Source organism: Trichechus manatus, unplaced genomic scaffold, assembly GCF_000243295.1.
Source record: "Trichechus manatus latirostris isolate Lorelei unplaced genomic scaffold, TriManLat1.0 scaffold00093, whole genome shotgun sequence".
NCBI classification, from domain to species: domain Eukaryota; kingdom Metazoa; phylum Chordata; class Mammalia; order Sirenia; family Trichechidae; genus Trichechus; species Trichechus manatus.
The window spans coordinates 5,314,927-5,325,148 of NW_004444029.1; positions in this window are offsets into that span (position 1 = coordinate 5,314,927).

Sequence of the window (10,222 nt, forward strand, 5' to 3'; positions counted from 1 at the left end):
CCGTGCCCAGTTTCTGCGTGGCGCCCAGGGTTGCAGATGACACCCCAGACAGGGCAGTAGGGAGATGCCCCAAGAGGGTCTCAGGACGACAGATTTAAGGAGCCCTAGTGGCGCAGTGGTTAGGAGCTCGGCTGCTAACCAAGAGGTCAGTGGTTCGAATCCACCAACTGCTCCTTGGAAACCCTATGGAGTAGTTCTACTTTGTCCTATAGGGTTGCTATGAGTTGGAATCAACTCGAAGTCAGCGGGTTTGGTTTGTTGTTTTCTGGACGCATAGAGCACCGACCACACGGGGCAGGGCGGGCGGGGGTGGGGTGGGAGTGGGGAGTGGGTAAGCAGGGCTCTGTTTCTGCATCCACAGTGTCACCTGTGCTTGGGGTCCAGCGTTGGATTAACCAGTCTGCAGGTATGCGCCGGCTTCCATCGAGCAGGGTACGCGCGGGCTCTGTTGTATTTACTGCTGATCTGTGGTGAGCAGTTTCACTTGGGTTTCACCACATCTTTGATGCGGTGGGGGACAGGTGAAATTGTGCACCGCAGATTAGTGGGAAGGCACAACAGGGCCTGTGCGTACCTTGCTTATTGGGTAATCCAGCCCTGACAGGGTCTGGCTCCCCAGCCCTGTGTGGTCTCTGGGGCAGGCTGCAGAATTTCCAGTCCTTTGTGGCTGTGAAAACTCGGTCCCCTTGCACCTCAAACTTGGTTTAAAGGTTGTCTCCTTCTTCCCCCAGCACAGGCTGGAGCGGAGGCCCCATCTGCTTGGGCTGGCGGGGGGGGGGGGTGCTCCGAGACTCCCGCCTCTCCCTCTCCTTGGAGTGCCCGTGGGAAAGAGCAGACGTGTGACCGTCTCTACTTCCAGGCCACCGGGACAGCAGGCGCCCACAGGCCGGCTCTCGGCAGAGGCTCTGCGGGCGCGCTCCGCGCTGCTGCGACACGGCCAGCAGCCCGTTCTCTCCCCTAACCTGCTCATGTGGAGAGACGTAGATGGGGGTGCTGCTGAGGCGGGCCCGGGGCCGTGGGGGACACTGCCGCTATCGCTCGCCTTGCAGATGGGTGTCTGTCCCCCTTTCCGGGCTGCTTTCTTTAGATCCTTCTGTGTGCGTCCTGCCTACACAGCGGAATGACCTGAGTCAGCTGAGGGCTTCAAAGACACCCACACCCATGTCCCACCCCCCCAGAGACTCTGAACTCCGTCTGAGGAGGTCCAGGCAGAGCCCTTTCTGAAGGCTCCTGCCCTCCATTTCCGTGTTCCTATGAAGGGGGTGAAGTTAGATACCGCCCCCTGGGGGCGTTGCGGGCCTTCCTCGTGGCTTACGGTGTGGGCGCTAGGTCAGCCCTGGGGCTACAGGAGAAGGCTGCTCCGCACGTCATTGTGGAGGTGACGGTGGCCCCCTGGAGAAGACCGAGGTGGGAGGGGACCCAATGTGGAGGGCGAATCACAGAAAGTAGAATATTTTGCACAACGAAATTTTTGGCTCCCCATGTAATGTGAGAAAAGCAAAATATATTTGTACCCATACCTCTATGGAAGGCAGGGAAAAGAAGAGAGAGCGAGGCTGCCTCTTCCGCGGTGGAAGACGAGCTGGCTCCACGCGCTGTGGGGGCACAGCGTGTGGGTGAGTCAAGAGACAGAGACAGAGCCTGGTGGAAAGAAAGACCGGTGACGTGGGGACACATAGGGGAGAAAGCTAAGGAGCCGAGAGAGAAGGGAAGCGTCAACACGGCTTGTTCAGGTTGTTTGTGAAATACGCAGTTCCACGCACATGGCGGACCTGCCGGGGACCTCGGTCCGTCACAGATAGCACCTCATAGAAGAATGTCTATTGACCGCAGTGGAAATTGTGTGTCCTGAAAAAATATGTTGTTGTTGTTAGCTGTTGTCAAGTTGGCTCCATTCATGGCGCGCGCATGCCCAGCAGAACAAAACGCTGCGCAGTCTTGCGCCATCTTCAGGACCCTTGGCATGCTCCAGTCCGTTTCCGCCACTGTCTGTTTTGAGCGCTTGGCAACCTAGGGGGCTTATCTTCCAGCACCACATGAGACAATATCCTCTTGTGATCCATAGAGTTTTTATTGGCTAATTTTCAGAAGGAGATTGCCAGGTCTAAATCCTAGTCTGGAAGCTCCGCTGAAACCTGTCCACCATAGGTGACCCTGCTGGTATTTGAAATACCCGTAGCATAGCTTCCGGCATCACAGCAACATGCAGACTCCCGCAATACAACCAACCGACAGGTAGGTACAAATGTAAGTATAACCAGAAATACTTTGCTCAGTGTGCGGAACAGATGGGTGCAAAGTTAAAACAGAAGTTATGGGGAAAAAGTTTAAAAAATTTGAGGGTGTGTACTTCGTAACATTTAGATGTAATAATTAGCTCTATTTATTCCTTGTGGGTATGAGGATTTTTAAATGGCTGCACAGAGTGCCCGTGTCAGACACAACACAGAAAGTAATTCATTCTGGGAGCAGAGGAAGCTTTTGAACAGTTTAATGCGGGTGATGCTCCTGGGACAGATGGTGTTAGTACTGGACTCACAATGAAACTTAAGTCCCACTGGGTCAGTTATGTAAGGACCCAGACTCTCATCCACACGGTTACATTCTTCAGCAGGAATTGTTTTCTGCTAGAGGTTAAAAATGGAACACTCTGGGGGCACAGTGTCCACCACTGTGAGTGGGTCCCCTCCTGGGGGGCTTGGTGGGCAGTGTGATAGATTGGACACTCGCCGTGGTCTGCTCACTGCAGTGGGGTCGGGTGGCTCAGTCATGGCCGTGCATGGTGGGGAAGCTGTTCAGCTGTTGACTGAACTCCTTCACCTCAGCTGAAGGAAAGGAATCTCGACTTGGCCAGTGAGCAAAGATTGTTATCATATAATTGGCCTTTTGGCTCAATAAACACTTCGACTATTTCCCTGCCCAGGCATCCACAAGTAGGTATAAAATGTCACGGGGAAACTCAGCTGGCGTGGAGTTATGTGGTCTGCTTTTCTGCGTTAGAACTGGTTTCTGAAATCATAACTGATGGTCTGAACCACGGGAGAAAAATGCACGCACTGAAAACTGACTTCCCCAAACGGCTTCTCGATCTCAGACTTTGTGGAGATAACGTTCCATTGCTCCTTGATCTGTTCTTCCCTGTAGCAGAAAGGACAATCCACAGTGGGATACGGGACTAGAAATCCTATATAGTGACAAGGAACACCAAACTCTTACAAATAACAATTGCACAAAGGCCCCATCCATGTTTACACAGCTCTTTTCCATTATTAAACTAAGCACAACTAAATATCACTGCTTGCTTACGGTGCTCGTCAAGGCCGCTTGTCAAGACCAAATTCTGTGTTCACATTGCAACTTAAAATACAAGATTTAACAGTGGTATCCATATCAGTAGAGTCCCTGGATGGTGCAAAAGGTTAACTTGCTTGGCTATTAACCAAAAGCTTGGTGGTCTGAGTCCACCCAGAGGCACCTTGGAAGAAAGGCCTGATGATCTACTTCAGAAACATCAGCCATTGAAAACCTTATGGAACACAGTTTCACTGACAGAAGGCCGCACTTGGTGGGGAAGTTGTTCAGCTGTTGAATGAACTCCTTTACCTCAGCTGAAGGAAAGGAATCTTGACTCCACTAACCGGCAAAGATTGTTATCATATAATTGGCCTTTTGGGTCAATTTTATGGGGCGGCAACGTGGGAACTTAGTAGATATTTGTTGAATGAATAAAATTGTCAACATGAGTTGGAGTGGACTCGGTGGCAACTTTTTTTTACTGTTTCATACACGTTGGTGCAGAAGAAAAAGGGGCAGATTTCTGGTTCTAAAACAAAAGTGAACAAACTGTGAAAGAAAATGCTAAAAAATACTTCTATCTTTAACTTGTATTTTTTTCAATTTTGAATTTAAGATAACGATTTTCAATATGTATTAACAGTTGCCGTTGAGTCAACTCTGCCTCATGGCATCCCCACGTGTGTCAGAGTAGAACTGTGCTTCACAGGGTTTTCAAGGACACAAGTTTCAGAAGAAGATCACCAGGCCTTTCTTCCGTGGCACCTCTGGGTGGACTTGAGCCTCCCACTTTTCAGTTAGCAGCTGAGCACGTTAACCTTTTGCAGCACCCAAGTACTCCTTCCACACCATACATGTCCACATTTCGTCGTACGGTTACCATCATAGTTCAGAAGAATACAGAAAGTTTGATTATTTTCCTAGCAGCTGGTTGGTTTTCTCTTACATCTGCCAAGTTTGCCCACAGACCTGCTGTCCCTGGCTCCTGGCTTCTGTAGCCCTGGAGTTTTCAGCGATCTCTTGAATGGAGTCTTACCTAGACGTAAATTACGTGCTGCCGCAAAGTGTAGCTAACAGTTTTCACCACAAGGTGGAGCCTATGTAGTCATCTCAGAAAATGGAGCAATTACTTAGATCTGCCACCAGTAGGCGATCGTGTTCTTTCTTTCTGAAGAGTTGCCTTCGTGGGGGAAACCTTCGAAAACTGGTTTTCTTTTAGACAGTTAACTAAGAGTTACCCACTTGTAGGGAGAACTGAACGTTTGTACTCACAGTCAGAGTGCTTCAGATGATTTTTTTAATCAGGAAACTCATATTGTCTCTCAATAAAGTGTCTTTTTTCTTGATGAACATATTGGCTGTTTAGTTTTGAAAGCAAAATTGCAAATAAAAACTATATTCCTTAAGCAGCCTAACTTCAGTTGACTACAGAGCCTGTTTCTAAAGAATCCAAAAATGAAACCAAATGCTCGACTCCCAACCAAAAGGTTGGCAGTTCAAACCCACTCAGAGGCACCTTAAAAGACAGGCCTGGTGGTCTGCTTCCCAAAGGTCCCAGCCCTGAAAACCCTATGGAGCAGTTCTACTCTGCAGCCATGGGGTCGCCATGAGTCAGAACTGACTCGACAGCAACGAACAACCGTTAGTTGCCTAATTAGACTCTTCGCACTCAATTCAGGAGACAGTTATGAAATCTCTTGGGGGCACTGAGCTCAGCACTCTTCTTTGCCCTAAATAAAGTGACTACCTGCAATACCACAATAGCCATCATTTCTACACAGAATTGGAGTCTCGTTTATTTGCTCAACAAACATTTATTAAGCACCCACGATGTCCTAGGCACTTGAGATAAATAGTAAATGAGACACATTCCTGTTTTCGTAAAAGTCACAGTTGACTTACGTATTTAGTGTGTGTGTGTTTCATGCCTCTCTCTAGCTTCTGGTGGCTCCCAGCAATTCTTGGCGTTTCTTGGCTTGTATCTGCCTCTGTCATCATATGGCTGTCCTTCTGTCTAAATGGAGAAATTGGAACCCTCATCCATTGCTGGTGGGAATGTAAAATGGTGCAGCCACTGTGGAAAACAGATTAGCAGTTCCTCAAAAAGTGAAACACAGAATTATCCGTGACCTAGCAATTCCACTCCTATGTAGGACAAGACCATTGAACACATGCATCCACACAAAAACTTGTACATGAATGTTCCTAGCAGCAGTAGTCACAATAGATAAAAAATAGGAACAGCCCAAATGCCCATCAACGGAAGGATGGACAAAAGCAAATGTGGTATCTCCATTCGATGGAATAGTATTCAGCAGTAGAGAGAAAGGACGTTCTGATACAGGCTATGATATGGTGAACCTTGAAAACACGAAGCCAAGTGAAAGAAGGCAGACCTAAAGGCCTCGTATGGTAGGATCCTATTTATATGAAATGTCAAAACAGGTAAATTCAGAGAGACATAAAGTAGATTAGTGGTTAACAGGAGCTGAATCACCCTGGTTGAGAAGCACTGCTCTTGAGAAAGGTGTGTTGTCAAGAATCCTGTTTTGGAGTTCAGAAAACCCAAGTAAGGGCCCATGAGACAGGATACTAGTTTCCTGTGGCTGCTGTAACAACCACTATCTCAGTGGCTTAAAACAACACACCTATAGTCTCCGACCATTCTTCAGGCCAGAAGTCCAATGCAGGTTTCACTGGGCTAAAATCAAGCTGTCAGCAGGGTGGTTCCTTCTGGGAGCTTGAGTGGAGAATCCCTCTCCTGTCCTTGGCTCACAACTCCCAGCCATTGATGACTTCACTGAGACCTCTGCTTCTGACATCATGTCTCCTCCTCTGAATGGACCTCCTATATTCCCTCTTCTAAGACCCTGGAGCAACAAAGGATGAAGGAGAGTCAGGAACAGAAGGGGAAAATGGAATGTGTGGCTAATTGCCTCCATGAACAACTGCTTCCTTTGCCATGAGACCAGAAGAACTGGATGGTGCCTGGCTACCACTACCAAACATTTTCTATAGGAGAATCCCGATCAAAAGGGGTAGATACAGAGCAAAACTTCAAATTCTCATGGACCTGAGATAATCTTTAAACCTTAAACCAAAAATATCCCCTGAAGTCATCTTAAAACTAGACAATAGCTTATCTTAACTAGTAAAGAACGTCTGCCTTGAGCATTATGCTCACTTAAGATCTATCTGTATGGGATCAAATTGACAACTTCGACTTGCAAGATTAGATAGGAAGCTTTGGGGCCAGTGAGTTGATGTTAATGGAGGTACAACTCAAAAAAGGAGATTGAGAAAGGTTGCACAACTGAAGACCATAATCAATGTCACTGAATTGTACATGTAGAAACTGTTGAATTGTGTTTGGCTGTGTATATTCTCAACAACAACAACAAAATAAATAAACATCTTAAAAAAAGGCCATAGTGATTCGACTAGGCCCACCTGGATGGATAGTCCAGGATACTCCCCCTTCTCAAGGGCCCTACCCTTCGTCACATCTGCAAAGCTGCTTTTTCCACGTGAGGGCACATATTCGTGAGTTTTGAGGACTAGAGCATGGACAACTCGGGGAGCATTGCTGTGCTTACCACAGTCAGCATTTGGGCACCTGCCGACCCGACCCAAGAGTGCTGAGTAGTCATACTGACCAGCACTAGCTAGACAATTCCCCACGCTTCCTACTTCCTTTCTCCCCAGCCTCCTCCCAGGAACTGGACTCAACTGAGCAGGTGGGAAAGGAGGGAAGACGGATCCTACCCATCCTTGCGCTCACCCTGCTGTGTGCAGGAGCCAAGTGGGGCTGTGGCTCAGATCTGGCTGGAGTGTGAAGGGAACCTGTAAGTTAGATGTGAGATGATAGTTCTGATTACATAAGGGCCACACTTTTTTTTTTTTTTAAACCTGAAAATAACACTGTTTTAATTCCTGAGGAATCTGGAAAGGTTGCTCAGGGCTAGAGAAGAAAGCTCCTAACCAGTGAGACCAAAAGCAACAATGGAGAGAGAAAAGCTATTTCTGACGGTGCCTTATTGGAATCCAGCTCCTATAATAAACCTCGTACAGGTGATCTTGGCATTCCTGGGTGGTGCAAATGGTTAATGAGCTTAGCTGCTAACTGAAGGGCTGGAGGTTTGAGTCAACCCAGAGGCATCTTGGAAGAGAGGCCTTACTATTTACTTCCGAAAAATCAGCCATGAAAGCCTTATGGAGCAGTTCTGTTCTCACACATGGGGTCGCTATGAGACAGGGTAGAATCCACAGCAACTGGTAAGGTGGCTTTGGGGAGAGAGGATTTCAAAGTCCTATTAAGCTAGCCCACGGCCCTGAAAGACGCTTTCCTGGAGAGGAAAAAGTTGCTCGGTGTTGAGCCAATCTGCTCTAGCAAACCACGAGGCTGGGGTTCTGGGGAGGTCATGGCTGCCCTCTTTGCCTAGGAACACTGGGTGGTTTTTCTCTCAGCTAGAAATCGGGGAAAGAGATCGAGGAAGGAGAGAAGAGAGGAGCGGGGAAAGAGTGGAAGACCTGGACCAAGCACAGCCCCCACTCTTTTGGGAAGAGGAATGGATAGACCACATCTTCAGTCTGTGCCTGCAAGCAGAGGCGAGTATTGGCCACCACAGAGCCAGGGACAGCTTGCATCTCTGCAGCTCTGATCACACTCTGAAATGGTGCCCAACTCATAAGTGTATGGCTTTCCTGAGCCCCAACGCTATAGCCAGACAACTTCTCTGGGTTTGTTGAGGACATCAACTCTGTATCTCCACAAGGGGCTGCCCCACTCGAGGCTGGAGGTGGCTGCTGCCCTCAGCACCCTGACCTGGGACAGTGGGACAGGCTATACGCAGAGACGAAAACAGGAGGGCCATCCTCAGGCCAAGAACAAAATCATTCATAGTTCCTTACTCTATGTGTTGCAGTAACAGGAACCCACAGTGAGCATTTACAGAGTTCAAGAATGACAAATGTATTATTTTTTTAGGTGTTTGTTGATGAATTTGGGAACCGCCAACCTTTCAGTTAGCAGCCGAGCACTTAACTACTGTGCCCCCAGGGCTCCTGTGATACATAGCTATTTGTTAATTTCACAAGGCCTTAGTCCTGGAATATCAGGAGTGTTCATACAAAAAAGTCTTGATAGAGCTCCAGTCTCTTCTAAGGATGGAAGACAAGTAAATCCAAATACACTGTGGAAATTCATGCATTGATCCTTTAATAATGAACACCCCCATAGAGTTAAGAAAGGCAGGATGGTTGACTTGAAGCCAATAAGTGATTAGCTTTGCCAATCAAAGTGACCTTAGTTCCTTTTGTCTGCCCCAAGTTTTAGAAACCATTTTGTTCTTCTGTGACTCTAATGCAATCCTTTAAAATGTAACTCATTTTTCGTTAAATGGAATCTATTAACATTTCTTCCATGGAGGGACGTAAGGTGAAGAAAATGGCCTGCAAGGAAGTTGCAGAGCCCAAAGTGTGTATGGTGTATGTGTGTGTGGGAAAGAGATGCTAGTGTGTCTGCCTGGATGGAGGGAAGTAGTCAAGGCAGAGCGCAGCAGGTGACCAGGACAACGTGATCAACTCATAGGCATAGAGTACTCCCACACCACGAGGGGCCCAATGGACGTATAAGGAGATGTGGGCCCAATCCTCACAGACTTCCAATCCAGAGAGAAGACCTATGGGAGAGAATGACCTGAGGTGGGTTGGGGTGGGGTACGTGGGATTAGCCTTCTTTCTTCAGTTCCAAACTGGAGTGAAGTTTTAGAACTTTACTGCAGGTACACTGCCTGTATCCGAAGGAGGACATTGTTCCTGTTCTTACCTCCGTGGATGCATGATGTCCCAATGCCTGGAATCTTCCATGGGACTACCTGTCAGAGAACAGAACCTGGGTCGGAATGAGTTTCACTCAGGTGGGCAGGTGGAAGTGTCCAGTGAAGCTGGATTCTGTCTCCCTTAAGGCATTTGTGGCTGTCTACCTGGGAACAGGTGCATTTCACTTTTAAATCTATGCAGCAAAGACTTGTTTTCTAGATTAAGAAGACTGTGCCTGCCACAGAGCCCTGGTGGTGCAGTGGTTAGAAGCTACGGTGAGCTACAGCTGCTAACCAAAAGGTTGGCAGTTCGAATCCACCAGCTGCTCCTTGGAAACCCTATGGGGCAGTTCTACTCTGTTCTATAGGGTTGCTATGAGCTGGAATTGACTCGATGACAATGGGTTTGGGTTTGGGTTTTTGGTGGCTGCCACATGCTAGGTGCTCAATAAATGTTTTATTGAAGGAGGGAAGGAAGGAGGGAAGGCAAGCAGCCAATGAGGGTACATACAGGAAGGCATCTTTGGGTGGGGTGGGGGGCTAGCATTGTGATAACCCATGTTGAACTCTAGGAATGCTGTTGAATAAAGCATGACATTGGGCGCCTGGGAGAGCGTTGAGTCCTTCTGTTTAGAGTGGCATGGACTTGTTGGCCCTGATTTCCAGAGCTGTGTCCTCGCCACCTGCTCCTCCCGAGCCCACCTCTACTTGATCTCCATCTGGGCTGGCTCTGGTTTGAATGGGCCCCTGCATTCATCAGCCCTGAGTGGAGATGCAAATGGTGGTTTTCCCTAGGAGGTGTTGGTGGAAATTGGATCACTCTTGGATTTGCATTCACGAACCACAGGTTTTTGGAAAACCACATCTAACAGGCAGTTGGTGGGGTTATTTTTAATCACAGCTACAAATGCCAGTGTACAGCAGATCTTAGAACTGAAGGAGCTTCCTTTGGAAGGCAGAGGATGGCTAGAGACAGTCATTTAAACAAAAAAAAAAAACCCATTGCCATCAGTTGATTCTGACTCATAGCGACCCTGTAGGACAGAGTAGAACTGCCTCATAGGGTTTCCAAGGAGCGGCTGGTGGATTCAAACTGCTGACCTTTTGGT